This window comes from Telmatherina bonti (assembly GCF_933228915.1).
Source record: "Telmatherina bonti genome assembly, chromosome: 11".
Classification (NCBI taxonomy): Eukaryota; Metazoa; Chordata; class Actinopteri; order Atheriniformes; family Telmatherinidae; genus Telmatherina; species Telmatherina bonti.
In genome coordinates, this window is record NC_136629.1 from 9,153,832 (window position 1) to 9,175,481 (window position 21,650).

A 21,650-nucleotide genomic window follows, 5' to 3' on the forward strand; every position below is an offset into this window, starting at 1 on the left:
GTCATTGTGGATGTCGTCCATCACTTCGTAGTCAGGATCTGCAGATGGAAACTTGCCTCTTGTATATGGATAAAAGGTGTCATAATGATGTTACAGAGCATCAAAGCAAGAAATCAGCCCCACCCATTCAGATGATGTCAGTATAGAACTTGAAACTTACTTGGTGTTGCTTAGCAACAGCAGCAATACAATTTCTAAATTGTGTATTAAAATAAATCATATTAGTATGATTAGTACGATATTAGTGTGATTGATCATGATTAGTCTTAAATCACTCTCAGATCACCTCAAAGGAACCACTGTTGATTCTTTTCTTCACAAGTGCTTCTCTTTGGGGTTGTCTTGGTTGTGACAATGTCCACTATGCAAAGTAAAATTGAAACTAAAGCATAGGTTATATTCAACAGATTGCAGTCCAGGATTCACTTTCACGCTTTATATATCTGGTCAGAATAATTACCCCGACACAAACACTGACTTTGTTTCTCGCTGCAGTAAGTGCTTCTTGTTGGGGTAGTTATATGTCCTCTGGACATTTGTCTTCTTCAGTCATATATGTCTTTGGAAATTTCAGTATGAGATATACTTCAACTTTATGCACTTTCTTTGAAGGAATTGTTGGAAAGTGCTTGAAAGTTGGGTTGTCTTTCTGTCCTGACTTGAGAAAAACTGCACATTTTCCTCACATGGAAAGAAATCCTTTCAGGATCCATTATGGATTCAGACTCTTGTTGATCTGAAAGTAGGATTGAATCCAGGTTTTATCTTGAATTGAATAATATTTTAACAGTGCCCAGTTAAAAGTTTCACAGAACTGTGTCCTTGTCTGTTCCAAATCTTAATGAAGTAAACACACTGAAAGCTAATTGACCAAACATCAACACCTAATGTTTTGCATTCTTCATGACAGCATTGTTCCTTGATGGACCGTCTGATGGGCAATACCCCCATCGTAGAAACTTGTGGAAGAAATAGGTGGAGTTTGTGGAAGCATTCAGGATAAAAATTTGACCAGCCTCATCAGAAAAATGCATGTGAGAAACAACATGGAAGAAGAGCAGCTCTGGACTTCATGGAAGAAAGAGGTCTGATGAACGGTCCTTGCTATGGGCCCAACACGAGCATTAACTGTTTTTTTTTAAATCAGGAAGTGCTTCCTGTTGGGACGGTTGAAAAAGACAAACTCTACCAACGCTAGCTGATGAAGATATTACATGGAGAATCCCTCAAACAGACACACTGATGCTGAATAGTGTCCATAAGTGCTTCTATCTCTCTTGTGAGCTTTTGATCCAAATGGTGTTTTTCAGGATTTGGTCTGCAAAATGACCTTAACACAGGCACTGACTTGATATTTGGAAGACAGTAAGTGCTTATTGTTGGCGTAGTCTTGCTGACCTTTCAAACACTCAGAATGAACAGTTGATTCATTTTATGCCTGGGAATACCAGGTGCTGTAAGCTTTTGAACTTCCATATCAGTGTGGGATATTTGGAGATTAATTCCGTTATAATCTCATAGCACTCTTTGATATGTCACTGTTTCATCTTTGTTTGTAATATTGGGAGCACAATTCAAATGTCATAAACTTGTCTGATGTCGCTTCGTGTTGTGGTTCATCCTGGTGCCATATTTATGCCTTTACAGTAGCAATAAAAATACAATTTCCGTTCCAGTCTGACGCTTACAGCTACACCACCCTGAAAACGCCCGATCCCGTCTGATCTCAGAAGCCTAGCAGAGTTGCGCCTGCTAGGTATTTGAATGGGAGACCGCCTGGGAACACCAGGTGCTGTAAGCTTTTGCACGTCCATTTCAGTGTGGGATATTTGGAGAATAATTCTGTTATAATCTCATAGCACTCTTTGATATGTCACTGTTTCATCTTTGTTTGTAATATTGGGAGCACAATTCAAATGTCATAAACTTGTCTGATGTCGCTTCGTGTTGTGGTTCATCCTTTTGCCATATTTATTCCTTTACACTAGCAATAAAAATACAATTTCCATTCCAGTCTGACGCTTACGGCCACACCACCCTGAAAACGTCTGATCTTGGAAGCAAAGAGGAGTTGGGCCTGGTCAGTACTTGAATGGGAAACTGCCTGGGAATGCCAGGTGCTGTAAGCTTTTGCACTTCCATTTCATTGTGGTACATTTGGAGAATAACTCCATTATGACGTCATAGTACTCTTTGATATGTCACTGTTTGATCTTTGCATGTAATATTTGGAACACAATTCAAATGTCATAAAAGTGTGTGATGTCACTTCTTGTTGTGGTGCCATAGTTATGTCTTTACTCTAGCAATAAAAATACAATTTCCGTTCTAGTCTGACGCTTACGGCCACACCACCCTGAAAACGCCTGATCTCGTCTGATCTCGGAAGCAAAGCAGAGTTGGGCCTGGTCAGTACTTGAATGGGAGACCACCTGGGAACACCAGGTGCTGTAAGCTTTTGCACGTCCATTTCAGTGTGGGCTATTTGGAGAATAATTCTGTTATAATCTCATAGCACTCTTTGATATGTCACTGTTTGATCTTTGCATGTAATTTTTGGAGCACAATTCAAATGTCATAAACGTGTGTGGTGTCGCTTCGTGTTGTGGTTCATCCTGGTGCCATATTTATGCCTTTACAGTAGCAATCAAAATACAATTTCCGTTCCAGTCTGACGCTTACAGCTGCAACACCCTGAAAACACCCGATCTCGTCTGATCTCAGAAGCCTAGCCGAGTTGCGCCTGCTCGGTACTTGAATGGGAGACCGCCTGGGAATACCAGGTGCTGTAAGCTTTTGCACTTCCATTTCAGTGTGGGATATTTGGAGAATAATTCTGTGATAATCTCATAGCACTCTTTGATATGTCAATGTCTGATCTTCTGTATGTAATATTTGGAGCACAATTCAAATGTCATAAACGTATGTGATGTCACTTCTTGTTCTGGTTCATCCTGGTGCCATATTTATGCATTTACACTAGCAATAAAAATACAATTTCCGTTCCAGTCTGACGCTCCAGTCACGGAAGTACTTGGCAGAGATACACTTACCGTTATCCTGGAAATCAGCTGGAAAATAATGCAGGAGGTAGTCATTGTGGATGTCGTCCATCACTTCGTAGTCAGGATCTGCAGATGGAAACTTGCCTCTTGTATATGGATAAAAGGTGTCATAATGATGTTACAGAGCATCAAAGCAAGAAATCAGCCCCACCCATTCAGATGATGTCAGTATAGAACTTGAAACTTACTTGGTGTTGCTTAGCAACAGCAGCAATACAATTTCTAAATTGTGTATTAAAATAAATCATATTAGTATGATTAGTACGATATTAGTGTGATTGATCATGATTAGTCTTAAATCACTCTCAGATCACCTCAAAGGAACCACTGTTGATTCTTTTCTTCACAAGTGCTTCTCTTTGGGGTTGTCTTGGTTGTGACAATGTCCACTATGCAAAGTAAAATTGAAACTAAAGCATAGGTTATATTCAACAGATTGCAGTCCAGGATTCACTTTCACGCTTTATATATCTGGTCAGAATAATTACCCCGACACAAACACTGACTTTGTTTCTCGCTGCAGTAAGTGCTTCTTGTTGGGGTAGTTATATGTCCTCTGGACATTTGTCTTCTTCAGTCATATATGTCTTTGGAAATTTCAGTATGAGATATACTTCAACTTTATGCACTTTCTTTGAAGGAATTGTTGGAAAGTGCTTGAAAGTTGGGTTGTCTTTCTGTCCTGACTTGAGAAAAACTGCACATTTTCCTCACATGGAAAGAAATCCTTTCAGGATCCATTATGGATTCAGACTCTTGTTGATCTGAAAGTAGGATTGAATCCAGGTTTTATCTTGAATTGAATAATATTTTAACAGTGCCCAGTTAAAAGTTTCACAGAACTGTGTCCTTGTCTGTTCCAAATCTTAATGAAGTAAACACACTGAAAGCTAATTGACCAAACACCAACACCTAATGTTTTGCATTCTTCATGACAGCATTGTTCCTTGATGGACCGTCTGATGGGCAATACCCCCATCGTAGAAACTTGTGGAAGAAATAGGTGGAGTTTGTGGAAGCATTCAGGATAAAAATTTGACCAGCCTCATCAGAAAAATGCATGTGAGAAACAACATGGAAGAAGAGCAGCTCTGGACTTCATGGAAGAAAGAGGTCTGATGAACGGTCCTTGCTATGGGCCCAACACGAGCATTAACTGTTTTTTTTTTAAATCAGGAAGTGCTTCCTGTTGGGACGGTTGAAAAAGACAAACTCTACCAACGCTAGCTGATGAAGATATTACATGGAGAATCCCTCAAACAGACACACTGATGCTGAATAGTGTCCATAAGTGCTTCTATCTCTCTTGTGAGCTTTTGATCCAAATGGTGTTTTTCAGGATTTGGTCTGCAAAATGACCTTAACACAGGCACTGACTTGATATTTGGAAGACAGTAAGTGCTTATTGTTGGCGTAGTCTTGCTGACCTTTCAAACACTCAGAATGAACAGTTGATTCATTTTATGCCTGGGAATACCAGGTGCTGTAAGCTTTTGAACTTCCATATCAGTGTGGGATATTTGGAGATTAATTCCGTTATAATCTCATAGCACTCTTTGATATGTCACTGTTTCATCTTTGTTTGTAATATTGGGAGCACAATTCAAATGTCATAAACTTGTCTGATGTCGCTTCGTGTTGTGGTTCATCCTGGTGCCATATTTATGCCTTTACAGTAGCAATAAAAATACAATTTCCGTTCCAGTCTGACGCTTACAGCTACACCACCCTGAAAACGCCCGATCCCGTCTGATCTCAGAAGCCTAGCAGAGTTGCGCCTGCTCGGTATTTGAATGGGAGACCGCCTGGGAACACCAGGTGCTGTAAGCTTTTGCACGTCCATTTCAGTGTGGGATATTTGGAGAATAATTCTGTTATAATCTCATAGCACTCTTTGATATGTCACTGTTTCATCTTTGTTTGTAATATTGGGAGCACAATTCAAATGTCATAAACTTGTCTGATGTCGCTTCGTGTTGTGGTTCATCCTTTTGCCATATTTATTCCTTTACACTAGCAATAAAAATACAATTTCCATTCCAGTCTGACGCTTACGGCCACACCACCCTGAAAACGTCTGATCTTGGAAGCAAAGAGGAGTTGGGCCTGGTCAGTACTTGAATGGGAGACCGCCTGGGAATGCCAGGTGCTGTAAGCTTTTGCACTTCCATTTCATTGTGGTACATTTGGAGAATAACTCCATTATGACGTCATAGTACTCTTTGATATGTCACTGTTTGATCTTTGCATGTAATATTTGGAACACAATTCAAATGTCATAAAAGTGTGTGATGTCACTTCTTGTTGTGGTGCCATAGTTATGTCTTTACTCTAGCAATAAAAATACAATTTCCGTTCCAGTCTGACGCTTACGGCCACACCACCCTGAAAACGCCTGATCTCGTCTGATCTCGGAAGCAAAGCAGAGTTGGGCCTGGTCAGTACTTGAATGGGAGACCACCTGGGAACACCAGGTGCTGTAAGCTTTTGCACGTCCATTTCAGTGTGGGCTATTTGGAGAATAATTCTGTTATAATCTCATAGCACTCTTTGATATGTCACTGTTTGATCTTTGCATGTAATTTTTGGAGCACAATTCAAATGTCATAAACGTATGTGATGTCACTTCTTGTTCTGGTTCATCCTGGTGCCATATTTATGCATTTACACTAGCAATAAAAATACAATTTCCGTTCCAGTCTGACGCTCCAGTCACGGAAGTACTTGGCAGAGATACACTCACCGTTATCCTGGAAATCAGCTGGAAAATAATGCAGGAGGTAGTCATTGTGGATGTCGTCCATCACTTCGTAGTCAGGATCTGCAGATGGAAACTTGCCTCTTGTATATGGATAAAAGGTGTCATAATGATGTTACAGAGCATCAAAGCAAGAAATCAGCCCCACCCATTCAGATGATGTCAGTATAGAACTTGAAACTTACTTGGTGTTGCTTAGCAACAGCAGCAATACAATTTCTAAATTGTGTATTAAAATAAATCATATTAGTATGATTAGTACGATATTAGTGTGATTGATCATGATTAGTCTTAAATCACTCTCAGATCACCTCAAAGGAACCACTGTTGATTCTTTTCTTCACAAGTGCTTCTCTTTGGGGTTGTCTTGGTTGTGACAATGTCCACTATGCAAAGTAAAATTGAAACTAAAGCATAGGTTATATTCAACAGATTGCAGTCCAGGATTCACTTTCACGCTTTATATATCTGGTCAGAATAATTACCCCGACACAAACACTGACTTTGTTTCTCGCTGCAGTAAGTGCTTCTTGTTGGGGTAGTTATATGTCCTCTGGACATTTGTCTTCTTCAGTCATATATGTCTTTGGAAATTTCAGTATGAGATATACTTCAACTTTATGCACTTTCTTTGAAGGAATTGTTGGAAAGTGCTTGAAAGTTGGGTTGTCTTTCTGTCCTGACTTGAGAAAAACTGCACATTTTCCTCACATGGAAAGAAATCCTTTCAGGATCCATTATGGATTCAGACTCTTGTTGATCTGAAAGTAGGATTGAATCCAGGTTTTATCTTGAATTGAATAATATTTTAACAGTGCCCAGTTAAAAGTTTCACAGAACTGTGTCCTTGTCTGTTCCAAATCTTAATGAAGTAAACACACTGAAAGCTAATTGACCAAACACCAACACCTAATGTTTTGCATTCTTCATGACAGCATTGTTCCTTGATGGACCGTCTGATGGGCAATACCCCCATCGTAGAAACTTGTGGAAGAAATAGGTGGAGTTTGTGGAAGCATTCAGGATAAAAATTTGACCAGCCTCATCAGAAAAATGCATGTGAGAAACAACATGGAAGAAGAGCAGCTCTGGACTTCATGGAAGAAAGAGGTCTGATGAACGGTCCTTGCTATGGGCCCAACACGAGCATTAACTGTTTTTTTTTAAATCAGGAAGTGCTTCCTGTTGGGACGGTTGAAAAAGACAAACTCTACCAACGCTAGCTGATGAAGATATTACATGGAGAATCCCTCAAACAGACACACTGATGCTGAATAGTGTCCATAAGTGCTTCTATCTCTCTTGTGAGCTTTTGATCCAAATGGTGTTTTTCAGGATTTGGTCTGCAAAATGACCTTAACACAGGCACTGACTTGATATTTGGAAGACAGTAAGTGCTTATTGTTGGCGTAGTCTTGCTGACCTTTCAAACACTCAGAATGAACAGTTGATTCATTTTATGCCTGGGAATACCAGGTGCTGTAAGCTTTTGAACTTCCATATCAGTGTGGGATATTTGGAGATTAATTCCGTTATAATCTCATAGCACTCTTTGATATGTCACTGTTTCATCTTTGTTTGTAATATTGGGAGCACAATTCAAATGTCATAAACTTGTCTGATGTCGCTTCGTGTTGTGGTTCATCCTGGTGCCATATTTATGCCTTTACAGTAGCAATAAAAATACAATTTCCGTTCCAGTCTGACGCTTACAGCTACACCACCCTGAAAACGCCCGATCCCGTCTGATCTCAGAAGCCTAGCAGAGTTGCGCCTGCTCGGTATTTGAATGGGAGACCGCCTGGGAACACCAGGTGCTGTAAGCTTTTGCACGTCCATTTCAGTGTGGGATATTTGGAGAATAATTCTGTTATAATCTCATAGCACTCTTTGATATGTCACTGTTTCATCTTTGTTTGTAATATTGGGAGCACAATTCAAATGTCATAAACTTGTCTGATGTCGCTTCGTGTTGTGGTTCATCCTTTTGCCATATTTATTCCTTTACACTAGCAATAAAAATACAATTTCCATTCCAGTCTGACGCTTACGGCCACACCACCCTGAAAACGTCTGATCTTGGAAGCAAAGAGGAGTTGGGCCTGGTCAGTACTTGAATGGGAAACCACCTGGGAATGCCAGGTGCTGTAAGCTTTTGCACTTCCATTTCATTGTGGTACATTTGGAGAATAACTCCATTATGACGTCATAGTACTCTTTGATATGTCACTGTTTGATCTTTGCATGTAATATTTGGAACACAATTCAAATGTCATAAAAGTGTGTGATGTCACTTCTTGTTGTGGTGCCATAGTTATGTCTTTACTCTAGCAATAAAAATACAATTTCCGTTCCAGTCTGACGCTTACGGCCACACCACCCTGAAAACGCCTGATCTCGTCTGATCTCGGAAGCAAAGCAGAGTTGGGCCTGGTCAGTACTTGAATGGGAGACCACCTGGGAACACCAGGTGCTGTAAGCTTTTGCACGTCCATTTCAGTGTGGGATATTTGGAGAATAATTCTGTTATAATCTCATAGCACTCTTTGATATGTCACTGTTTGATCTTTGCATGTAATTTTTGGAGCACAATTCAAATGTCATAAACGTGTGTGGTGTCGCTTCGTGTTGTGGTTCATCCTGGTACCATATTTATGCCTTTACAGTAGCAATCAAAATACAATTTCCGTTCCAGTCTGACGCTTACAGCTGCAACACCCTGAAAACACCCGATCTCGTCTGATCTCAGAAGCCTAGCCGAGTTGCGCCTGCTCGGTACTTGAATGGGAGACCGCCTGGGAATACCAGGTGCTGTAAGCTTTTGCACTTCCATTTCAGTGTGGGATATTTGGAGAATAATTCTGTGATAATCTCATAGCACTCTTTGATATGTCAATGTCTGATCTTCTGTATGTAATATTTGGAGCACAATTCAAATGTCATAAACGTATGTGATGTCACTTCTTGTTCTGGTTCATCCTGGTGCCATATTTATGCATTTACACTAGCAATAAAAATACAATTTCCGTTCCAGTCTGACGCTCCAGTCACGGAAGTACTTGGCAGAGATACACTTACCGTTATCCTGGAAATCAGCTGGAAAATAATGCAGGAGGTAGTCATTGTGGATGTCGTCCATCACTTCGTAGTCAGGATCTGCAGATGGAAACTTGCCTCTTGTATATGGATAAAAGGTGTCATAATGATGTTACAGAGCATCAAAGCAAGAAATCAGCCCCACCCATTCAGATGATGTCAGTATAGAACTTGAAACTTACTTGGTGTTGCTTAGCAACAGCAGCAATACAATTTCTAAATTGTGTATTAAAATAAATCATATTAGTATGATTAGTACGATATTAGTGTGATTGATCATGATTAGTCTTAAATCACTCTCAGATCACCTCAAAGGAACCACTGTTGATTCTTTTCTTCACAAGTGCTTCTCTTTGGGGTTGTCTTGGTTGTGACAATGTCCACTATGCAAAGTAAAATTGAAACTAAAGCATAGGTTATATTCAACAGATTGCAGTCCAGGATTCACTTTCACGCTTTATATATCTGGTCAGAATAATTACCCCGACACAAACACTGACTTTGTTTCTCGCTGCAGTAAGTGCTTCTTGTTGGGGTAGTTATATGTCCTCTGGACATTTGTCTTCTTCAGTCATATATGTCTTTGGAAATTTCAGTATGAGATATACTTCAACTTTATGCACTTTCTTTGAAGGAATTGTTGGAAAGTGCTTGAAAGTTGGGTTGTCTTTCTGTCCTGACTTGAGAAAAACTGCACATTTTCCTCACATGGAAAGAAATCCTTTCAGGATCCATTATGGATTCAGACTCTTGTTGATCTGAAAGTAGGATTGAATCCAGGTTTTATCTTGAATTGAATAATATTTTAACAGTGCCCAGTTAAAAGTTTCACAGAACTGTGTCCTTGTCTGTTCCAAATCTTAATGAAGTAAACACACTGAAAGCTAATTGACCAAACACCAACACCTAATGTTTTGCATTCTTCATGACAGCATTGTTCCTTGATGGACCGTCTGATGGGCAATACCCCCATCGTAGAAACTTGTGGAAGAAATAGGTGGAGTTTGTGGAAGCATTCAGGATAAAAATTTGACCAGCCTCATCAGAAAAATGCATGTGAGAAACAACATGGAAGAAGAGCAGCTCTGGACTTCATGGAAGAAAGAGGTCTGATGAACGGTCCTTGCTATGGGCCCAACACGAGCATTAACTGTTTTTTTTTAAATCAGGAAGTGCTTCCTGTTGGGACGGTTGAAAAAGACAAACTCTACCAACGCTAGCTGATGAAGATATTACATGGAGAATCCCTCAAACAGACACACTGATGCTGAATAGTGTCCATAAGTGCTTCTATCTCTCTTGTGAGCTTTTGATCCAAATGGTGTTTTTCAGGATTTGGTCTGCAAAATGACCTTAACACAGGCACTGACTTGATATTTGGAAGACAGTAAGTGCTTATTGTTGGCGTAGTCTTGCTGACCTTTCAAACACTCAGAATGAACAGTTGATTCATTTTATGCCTGGGAATACCAGGTGCTGTAAGCTTTTGAACTTCCATATTAGTGTGGGATATTTGGAGATTAATTCCGTTATAATCTCATAGCACTCTTTGATATGTCACTGTTTCATCTTTGTTTGTAATATTGGGAGCACAATTCAAATGTCATAAACTTGTCTGATGTCGCTTCGTGTTGTGGTTCATCCTGGTGCCATATTTATGCCTTTACAGTAGCAATAAAAATACAATTTCCGTTCCAGTCTGACGCTTACAGCTACACCACCCTGAAAACGCCCGATCCCGTCTGATCTCAGAAGCCTAGCAGAGTTGCGCCTGCTCGGTATTTGAATGGGAGACCGCCTGGGAACACCAGGTGCTGTAAGCTTTTGCACGTCCATTTCAGTGTGGGATATTTGGAGAATAATTCTGTTATAATCTCATAGCACTCTTTGATATGTCACTGTTTCATCTTTGTTTGTAATATTGGGAGCACAATTCAAATGTCATAAACTTGTCTGATGTCGCTTCGTGTTGTGGTTCATCCTTTTGCCATATTTATTCCTTTACACTAGCAATAAAAATACAATTTCCATTCCAGTCTGACGCTTACGGCCACACCACCCTGAAAACGTCTGATCTTGGAAGCAAAGAGGAGTTGGGCCTGGTCAGTACTTGAATGGGAAACCGCCTGGGAATGCCAGGTGCTGTAAGCTTTTGCACTTCCATTTCATTGTGGTACATTTGGAGAATAACTCCATTATGACGTCATAGTACTCTTTGATATGTCACTGTTTGATCTTTGCATGTAATATTTGGAACACAATTCAAATGTCATAAAAGTGTGTGATGTCACTTCTTGTTGTGGTGCCATAGTTATGTCTTTACTCTAGCAATAAAAATACAATTTCCGTTCCAGTCTGACGCTTACGGCCACACCACCCTGAAAACGCCTGATCTCGTCTGATCTCGGAAGCAAAGCAGAGTTGGGCCTGGTCAGTACTTGAATGGGAGACCACCTGGGAACACCAGGTGCTGTAAGCTTTTGCACGTCCATTTCAGTGTGGGATATTTGGAGAATAATTCTGTTATAATCTCATAGCACTCTTTGATATGTCACTGTTTGATCTTTGCATGTAATTTTTGGAGCACAATTCAAATGTCATAAACGTGTGTGGTGTCGCTTCGTGTTGTGGTTCATCCTGGTGCCATATTTATGCCTTTACAGTAGCAATCAAAATACAATTTCCGTTCCAGTCTGACGCTTACAGCTGCAACACCCTGAAAACACCCGATCTCGTCTGATCTCAGAAGCCTAGCCGAGTTGCGCCTGCTCGGTACTTGAATGGGAGACCGCCTGGGAATACCAGGTGCTGTAAGCTTTTGCACTTCCATTTCAGTGTGGGATATTTGGAGAATAATTCTGTGATAATCTCATAGCACTCTTTGATATGTCAATGTCTGATCTTCTGTATGTAATATTTGGAGCACAATTCAAATGTCATAAACGTATGTGATGTCACTTCTTGTTCTGGTTCATCCTGGTGCCATATTTATGCATTTACACTAGCAATAAAAATACAATTTCCGTTCCAGTCTGACGCTCCAGTCACAGAAGTACTTGGCAGAGATACACTTACCGTTATCCTGGAAATCAGCTGGAAAATAATGCAGGAGGTAGTCATTGTGGATGTCGTCCATCACTTCGTAGTCAGGATCTGCAGATGGAAACTTGCCTCTTGTATATGGATAAAAGGTGTCATAATGATGTTACAGAGCATCAAAGCAAGAAATCAGCCCCACCCATTCAGATGATGTCAGTATAGAACTTGAAACTTACTTGGTGTTGCTTAGCAACAGCAGCAATACAATTTCTAAATTGTGTATTAAAATAAATCATATTAGTATGATTAGTACGATATTAGTGTGATTGATCATGATTAGTCTTAAATCACTCTCAGATCACCTCAAAGGAACCACTGTTGATTCTTTTCTTCACAAGTGCTTCTCTTTGGGGTTGTCTTGGTTGTGACAATGTCCACTATGCAAAGTAAAATTGAAACTAAAGCATAGGTTATATTCAACAGATTGCAGTCCAGGATTCACTTTCACGCTTTATATATCTGGTCAGAATAATTACCCCGACACAAACACTGACTTTGTTTCTCGCTGCAGTAAGTGCTTCTTGTTGGGGTAGTTATATGTCCTCTGGACATTTGTCTTCTTCAGTCATATATGTCTTTGGAAATTTCAGTATGAGATATACTTCAACTTTATGCACTTTCTTTGAAGGAATTGTTGGAAAGTGCTTGAAAGTTGGGTTGTCTTTCTGTCCTGACTTGAGAAAAACTGCACATTTTCCTCACATGGAAAGAAATCCTTTCAGGATCCATTATGGATTCAGACTCTTGTTGATCTGAAAGTAGGATTGAATCCAGGTTTTATCTTGAATTGAATAATATTTTAACAGTGCCCAGTTAAAAGTTTCACAGAACTGTGTCCTTGTCTGTTCCAAATCTTAATGAAGTAAACACACTGAAAGCTAATTGACCAAACACCAACACCTAATGTTTTGCATTCTTCATGACAGCATTGTTCCTTGATGGACCGTCTGATGGGCAATACCCCCATCGTAGAAACTTGTGGAAGAAATAGGTGGAGTTTGTGGAAGCATTCAGGATAAAAATTTGACCAGCCTCATCAGAAAAATGCATGTGAGAAACAACATGGAAGAAGAGCAGCTCTGGACTTCATGGAAGAAAGAGGTCTGATGAACGGTCCTTGCTATGGGCCCAACACGAGCATTAACTGTTTTTTTTAAAATCAGGAAGTGCTTCCTGTTGGGACGGTTGAAAAAGACAAACTCTACCAACGCTAGCTGATGAAGATATTACATGGAGAATCCCTCAAACAGACACACTGATGCTGAATAGTGTCCATAAGTGCTTCTATCTCTCTTGTGAGCTTTTGATCCAAATGGTGTTTTTCAGGATTTGGTCTGCAAAATGACCTTAACACAGGCACTGACTTGATATTTGGAAGACAGTAAGTGCTTATTGTTGGCGTAGTCTTGCTGACCTTTCAAACACTCAGAATGAACAGTTGATTCATTTTATGCCTGGGAATACCAGGTGCTGTAAGCTTTTGAACTTCCATATCAGTGTGGGATATTTGGAGATTAATTCCGTTATAATCTCATAGCACTCTTTGATATGTCACTGTTTCATCTTTGTTTGTAATATTGGGAGCACAATTCAAATGTCATAAACTTGTCTGATGTCGCTTCGTGTTGTGGTTCATCCTTTTGCCATATTTATTCCTTTACACTAGCAATAAAAATACAATTTCCATTCCAGTCTGACGCTTACGGCCACACCACCCTGAAAACGTCTGATCTTGGAAGCAAAGAGGAGTTGGGCCTGGTCAGTACTTGAATGGGAGACCGCCTGGGAATGCCAGGTGCTGTAAGCTTTTGCACTTCCATTTCATTGTGGTACATTTGGAGAATAACTCCATTATGACGTCATAGTACTCTTTGATATGTCACTGTTTGATCTTTGCATGTAATATTTGGAACACAATTCAAATGTCATAAAAGTGTGTGATGTCACTTCTTGTTGTGGTGCCATAGTTATGTCTTTACTCTAGCAATAAAAATACAATTTCCGTTCCAGTCTGACGCTTACGGCCACACCACCCTGAAAACGCCTGATCTCGTCTGATCTCGGAAGCAAAGCAGAGTTGGGCCTGGTCAGTACTTGAATGGGAGACCACCTGGGAACACCAGGTGCTGTAAGCTTTTGCACGTCCATTTCAGTGTGGGATATTTGGAGAATAATTCTGTTATAATCTCATAGCACTCTTTGATATGTCACTGTTTGATCTTTGCATGTAATTTTTGGAGCACAATTCAAATGTCATAAACGTGTGTGGTGTCGCTTCGTGTTGTGGTTCATCCTGGTGCCATATTTATGCCTTTACAGTAGCAATCAAAATACAATTTCCGTTCCAGTCTGACGCTTACAGCTGCAACACCCTGAAAACACCCGATCTCGTCTGATCTCAGAAGCCTAGCCGAGTTGCGCCTGCTCGGTACTTGAATGGGAGACCGCCTGGGAATACCAGGTGCTGTAAGCTTTTGCACTTCCATTTCAGTGTGGGATATTTGGAGAATAATTCTGTGATAATCTCATTGCACTCTTTGATATGTCAATGTCTGATCTTCTGTATGTAATATTTGGAGCACAATTCAAATGTCATAAACGTATGTGATGTCACTTCTTGTTCTGGTTCATCCTGGTGCCATATTTATGCATTTACACTAGCAATAAAAATACAATTTCCGTTCCAGTCTGACGCTCCAGTCACAGAAGTACTTGGCAGAGATACACTTACCGTTATCCTGGAAATCAGCTGGAAAATAATGCAGGAGGTAGTCATTGTGGATGTCGTCCATCACTTCGTAGTCAGGATCTGCAGATGGAAACTTGCCTCTTGTATATGGATAAAAGGTGTCATAATGATGTTACAGAGCATCAAAGCAAGAAATCAGCCCCACCCATTCAGATGATGTCAGTATAGAACTTGAAACTTACTTGGTGTTGCTTAGCAACAGCAGCAATACAATTTCTAAATTGTGTATTAAAATAAATCATATTAGTATGATTAGTACGATATTAGTGTGATTGATCATGATTAGTCTTAAATCACTCTCAGATCACCTCAAAGGAACCACTGTTGATTCTTTTCTTCACAAGTGCTTCTCTTTGGGGTTGTCTTGGTTGTGACAATGTCCACTATGCAAAGTAAAATTGAAACTAAAGCATAGGTTATATTCAACAGATTGCAGTCCAGGATTCACTTTCACGCTTTATATATCTGGTCAGAATAATTACCCCGACACAAACACTGACTTTGTTTCTCGCTGCAGTAAGTGCTTCTTGTTGGGGTAGTTATATGTCCTCTGGACATTTGTCTTCTTCAGTCATATATGTCTTTGGAAATTTCAGTATGAGATATACTTCAACTTTATGCACTTTCTTTGAAGGAATTGTTGGAAAGTGCTTGAAAGTTGGGTTGTCTTTCTGTCCTGACTTGAGAAAAACTGCACATTTTCCTCACATGGAAAGAAATCCTTTCAGGATCCATTATGGATTCAGACTCTTGTTGATCTGAAAGTAGGATTGAATCCAGGTTTTATCTTGAATTGAATAATATTTTAACAGTGCCCAGTTAAAAGTTTCACAGAACTGTGTCCTTGTCTGTTCCAAATCTTAATGAAGTAAACACACTGAAAGCTAATTGACCAAACACCAACACCTAATGTTTTGCATTCTTCATGACAGCATTGTTCCTTGATGGACCGTCTGATGGGCAATACCCCCATCGTAGAAACTTGTGGAAGAAATAGGTGGAGTTTGTGGAAGCATTCAGGATAAAAATTTGACCAGCCTCATCAGAAAAATGCATGTGAGAAACAACATGGAAGAAGAGCAGCTCTGGACTTCATGGAAGAAAGAGGTCTGATGAACGGTCCTTGCTATGGGCCCAACACGAGCATTAACTGTTTTTTTTTAAATCAGGAAGTGCTTCCTGTTGGGACGGTTGAAAAAGACAAACTCTACCAACGCTAGCTGATGAAGATATTACATGGAGAATCCCTCAAACAGACACACTGATGCTGAATAGTGTCCATAAGTGCTTCTATCTCTCTTGTGAGCTTTTGATCCAAATGGTGTTTTTCAGGATTTGGTCTGCAAAATGACCTTAACACAGGCACTGACTTGATATTTGGAAGACAGTAAGTGCTTATTGTTGGCGTAGTCTTGCTGACCTTTCAAACACTCAGAATGAACAGTTGATTCATTTTATGCCTGGGAATACCAGGTGCTGTAAGCTTTTGAACTTCCATATCAGTGTGGGATATTTGGAGATTAATTCCGTTATAATCTCATAGCACTCTTTGATATGTCACTGTTTCATCTTTGTTTGTAATATTGGGAGCACAATTCAAATGTCATAAACTTGTCTGATGTCGCTTCGTGTTGTGGTTCATCCTGGTGCCATATTTATGCCTTTACAGTAGCAATAAAAATACAATTTCCGTTCCAGTCTGACGCTTACAGCTACACCACCCTGAAAACGCCCGATCCCGTCTGATCTCAGAAGCCTAGCAGAGTTGCGCCTGCTCGGTATTTGAATGGGAGACCGCCTGGGAACACCAGGTGCTGTAAGCTTTTGCACGTCCATTTCAGTGTGGGATATTTGGAGAATAATTCTGTTATAATCTCATAGCACTCTTTGATATGTCACTGTTTCATCTTTGTTTGTAATATTGGGAGCACAATTCAAATGTCATAAACTTGTCTGATGTCGCTTCGTGTTGTGGTTCATCCTTTTGCCATATTTATTCCTTTACACTAGCAATAAAAATACAATTTCCATTCCAGTCTGACGCTTACGGCCACACCACCCTGAAAACGTCTGATCTTGGAAGCAAAGAGGAGTTGGGCCTGGTCAGTACTTGAATGGGAAACCACCTGGGAATGCCAGGTGCTGTAAGCTTTTGCACTTCCATTTCATTGTGGTACATTTGGAGAATAACTCCATTATGACGTCATAGTACTCTTTGATATGTCACTGTTTGATCTTTGCATGTAATATTTGGAACACAATTCAAATGTCATAAAAGTGTGTGATGTCACTTCTTGTTGTGGTGCCATAGTTATGTCTTTACTCTAGCAATAAAAATACAATTTCCGTTCCAGTCTGACGCTTACGGCCACACCACCCTGAAAACGCCTGATCTCGTCTGATCTCGGAAGCAAAGCAGAGTTGGGCCTGGTCAGTACTTGAATGGGAGACCACCTGGGAACACCAGGTGCTGTAAGCTTTTGCACGTCCATTTCAGTGTGGGATATTTGGAGAATAATTCTGTTATAATCTCATAGCACTCTTTGATATGTCACTGTTTGATCTTTGCATGTAATTTTTGGAGCACAATTCAAATGTCATAAACGTATGTGATGTCACTTCTTGTTCTGGTTCATCCTGGTGCCATATTTATGCATTTACACTAGCAATAAAAATACAATTTCCGTTCCAGTCTGACGCTCCAGTCACGGAAGTACTTGGCAGAGATACACTCACCGTTATCCTGGAAATCAGCTGGAAAATAATGCAGGAGGTAGTCATTGTGGATGTCGTCCATCACTTCGTAGTCAGGATCTGCAGATGGAAACTTGCCTCTTGTATATGGATAAAAGGTGTCATAATGATGTTACAGAGCATCAAAGCAAGAAATCAGCCCCACCCATTCAGATGATGTCAGTATAGAACTTGAAACTTACTTGGTGTTGCTTAGCAACAGCAGCAATACAATTTCTAAATTGTGTATTAAAATAAATCATATTAGTATGATTAGTACGATATTAGTGTGATTGATCATGATTAGTCTTAAATCACTCTCAGATCACCTCAAAGGAACCACTGTTGATTCTTTTCTTCACAAGTGCTTCTCTTTGGGGTTGTCTTGGTTGTGACAATGTCCACTATGCAAAGTAAAATTGAAACTAAAGCATAGGTTATATTCAACAGATTGCAGTCCAGGATTCACTTTCACGCTTTATATATCTGGTCAGAATAATTACCCCGACACAAACACTGACTTTGTTTCTCGCTGCAGTAAGTGCTTCTTGTTGGGGTAGTTATATGTCCTCTGGACATTTGTCTTCTTCAGTCATATATGTCTTTGGAAATTTCAGTATGAGATATACTTCAACTTTATGCACTTTCTTTGAAGGAATTGTTGGAAAGTGCTTGAAAGTTGGGTTGTCTTTCTGTCCTGACTTGAGAAAAACTGCACATTTTCCTCACATGGAAAGAAATCCTTTCAGGATCCATTATGGATTCAGACTCTTGTTGATCTGAAAGTAGGATTGAATCCAGGTTTTATCTTGAATTGAATAATATTTTAACAGTGCCCAGTTAAAAGTTTCACAGAACTGTGTCCTTGTCTGTTCCAAATCTTAATGAAGTAAACACACTGAAAGCTAATTGACCAAACACCAACACCTAATGTTTTGCATTCTTCATGACAGCATTGTTCCTTGATGGACCGTCTGATGGGCAATACCCCCATCGTAGAAACTTGTGGAAGAAATAGGTGGAGTTTGTGGAAGCATTCAGGATAAAAATTTGACCAGCCTCATCAGAAAAATGCATGTGAGAAACAACATGGAAGAAGAGCAGCTCTGGACTTCATGGAAGAAAGAGGTCTGATGAACGGTCCTTGCTATGGGCCCAACACGAGCATTAACTGTTTTTTTTTAAATCAGGAAGTGCTTCCTGTTGGGACGGTTGAAAAAGACAAACTCTACCAACGCTAGCTGATGAAGATATTACATGGAGAATCCCTCAAACAGACACACTGATGCTGAATAGTGTCCATAAGTGCTTCTATCTCTCTTGTGAGCTTTTGATCCAAATGGTGTTTTTCAGGATTTGGTCTGCAAAATGACCTTAACACAGGCACTGACTTGATATTTGGAAGACAGTAAGTGCTTATTGTTGGCGTAGTCTTGCTGACCTTTCAAACACTCAGAATGAACAGTTGATTCATTTTATGCCTGGGAATACCAGGTGCTGTAAGCTTTTGAACTTCCATATCAGTGTGGGATATTTGGAGATTAATTCCGTTATAATCTCATAGCACTCTTTGATATGTCACTGTTTCATCTTTGTTTGTAATATTGGGAGCACAATTCAAATGTCATAAACTTGTCTGATGTCGCTTCGTGTTGTGGTTCATCCTGGTGCCATATTTATGCCTTTACAGTAGCAATAAAAATACAATTTCCGTTCCAGTCTGACGCTTACAGCTACACCACCCTGAAAACGCCCGATCCCGTCTGATCTCAGAAGCCTAGCAGAGTTGCGCCTGCTCGGTATTTGAATGGGAGACCGCCTGGGAACACCAGGTGCTGTAAGCTTTTGCACGTCCATTTCAGTGTGGGATATTTGGAGAATAATTCTGTTATAATCTCATAGCACTCTTTGATATGTCACTGTTTCATCTTTGTTTGTAATATTGGGAGCACAATTCAAATGTCATAAACTTGTCTGATGTCGCTTCGTGTTGTGGTTCATCCTTTTGCCATATTTATTCCTTTACACTAGCAATAAAAATACAATTTCCATTCCAGTCTGACGCTTACGGCCACACCACCCTGAAAACGTCTGATCTTGGAAGCAAAGAGGAGTTGGGCCTGGTCAGTACTTGAATGGGAAACCGCCTGGGAATGCCAGGTGCTGTAAGCTTTTGCACTTCCATTTCATTGTGGTACATTTGGAGAATAACTCCATTATGACGTCATAGTACTCTTTGATATGTCACTGTTTGATCTTTGCATGTAATATTTGGAACACAATTCAAATGTCATAAAAGTGTGTGATGTCACTTCTTGTTGTGGTGCCATAGTTATGTCTTTACTCTAGCAATAAAAATACAATTTCCGTTCCAGTCTGACGCTTATGGCCATACCACCCTGAACACGCCCAATGGGTGTGTCCTAACGAGGAAGTGTTTTGGAGGGAAAGTGGAGAGGTGCTGTTCTTTTGTGTGGCTGTTATCTTTTGTTTCTTATTTTATTTTGGTTTCCCCTTTTTGTTTTTGGTATTTTTTTTCCTCCTCCCAGCACTCCTGCTGTGGAGGAGTGATTTTGGTTTCTCCCTTTTTGAGCCTTGGCTCTTTGGACGGAAATCATGGCTTCGAACCCTGCTCGCCCCCGGACTACTCCTTTGGTTGATGGACAAAACAAAAACATGGATGGTCTTAATGTGAGTGAGAGGAACCGGATATATGACAGGGAATTAACTGTTGTGCTGGACATTGAGGGTGTGGAGGAAATGGTGCCTATTGTGCTCATGAGAGCGGCTAAAGAAGTTTGTGGTCAAATCATTGCTTGCAGACAGATTACCAAGCTAAAGTATGAACTGACAGTCACCTGCACAAAAGCAAAGGAGCGGCTGATGGATGGTTTTCGCGTCGGAGAGGCCAGGGTTCACGCCCGTGACGTCTCCGTTGATGAGCTGGTCGTCTCCTTCATGGGATTGCCGGCTTACATTGAGGACGAGGAGATTCTTGCGAAGCTCCTCTCCTGGGGAGTCTCTGCAGTCTCTGAGGTGCGGCGGAGAATGTGGCCGGGGACAACTGTGGCGGACGGAACGCGGTACGTGAAGGTGAGATTCACTGACACTGTACAGTCTCTGCCATACTCTGTCCGCTTCAACACAGCTGCAGGCCCGGATTACTTTCGGGTTATACATGACCGACAGGTGCGAGTGTGCAGGGGGTGTTTGCAGCCTGACCATATTTTGCGTGATTGTCCAGACTTTCTGTGTAATAATTGTGGAAAACAGGGACACTATGCTCGTGAGTGTGTGGAGCCGAGGGCGCGAAGGTGCAGGGACTGCCGTGCATTCCTGCATCTGTGTGTGTGCAGTGAGTTGGATTCTGATGAGGACGGGGGTCACGGGGGGGAAAGTGGTGGGAGTGAAGCAGAGCAGGGTGGTGCATTTCAGGAGGAGGTTCAGGCGGCTGACGACTCCAGCCCTACTTCACAGCCTTTGGTCACTTTTGACTCCTTGGATGCAATTCCGAACTCCATCTTGTCTGGTACTGAGGCGCCTGGGAAGGGGGGGGCCGCGTGCTCTGCTCCTGCCCAAGGGGAGGAGGCCTGTGAAGACCTCACTCCTAAGGCCACGGTGGGGGCGGTCGAACTCGGGAGGAGGATGAGTGGTGGGCTGCTTCCTCACTTTACCTCTGAAGGAGAGAGGTTGGTGCCAGCTGTGGCCCAATTCTCTAGACTGGGTGAGCGCAGTGCGAGCACTGAGAGTGCGCAGCCATCTATTCAGGAGGAGACATTCAGCCTGAGCAGGACACTGGCTCAAAAAAAGGCAGTCAATGAGGCTGGGGAACGGAGCAGGTCTCGGGGGCGTGGTGCTCGTGGTGCGGGCGGCGCGACCCGGGATCAGTCCCGTATCCCTACGCCCGGTACACCGGCCTCTGGCGCATCCCCCACTGTTTCATCCAGCTCTGGGAAGTCTGGAGCTGCTGAGGAATTACCGATGGTTCTGGAAGTGCAGTCTAATAAAAGGCTAAGTGATAGTGATGGGAAAGAGATTTCTAAAAAGTCTAAATGATGTTCGTTGTGTGCACCTCCTTCTCCCTCATGCTCATGGCTTTTTCCCTTGTGTCCCTTAACACAGGTGGGCTGCGGAGCCCCGTTCGCATGCA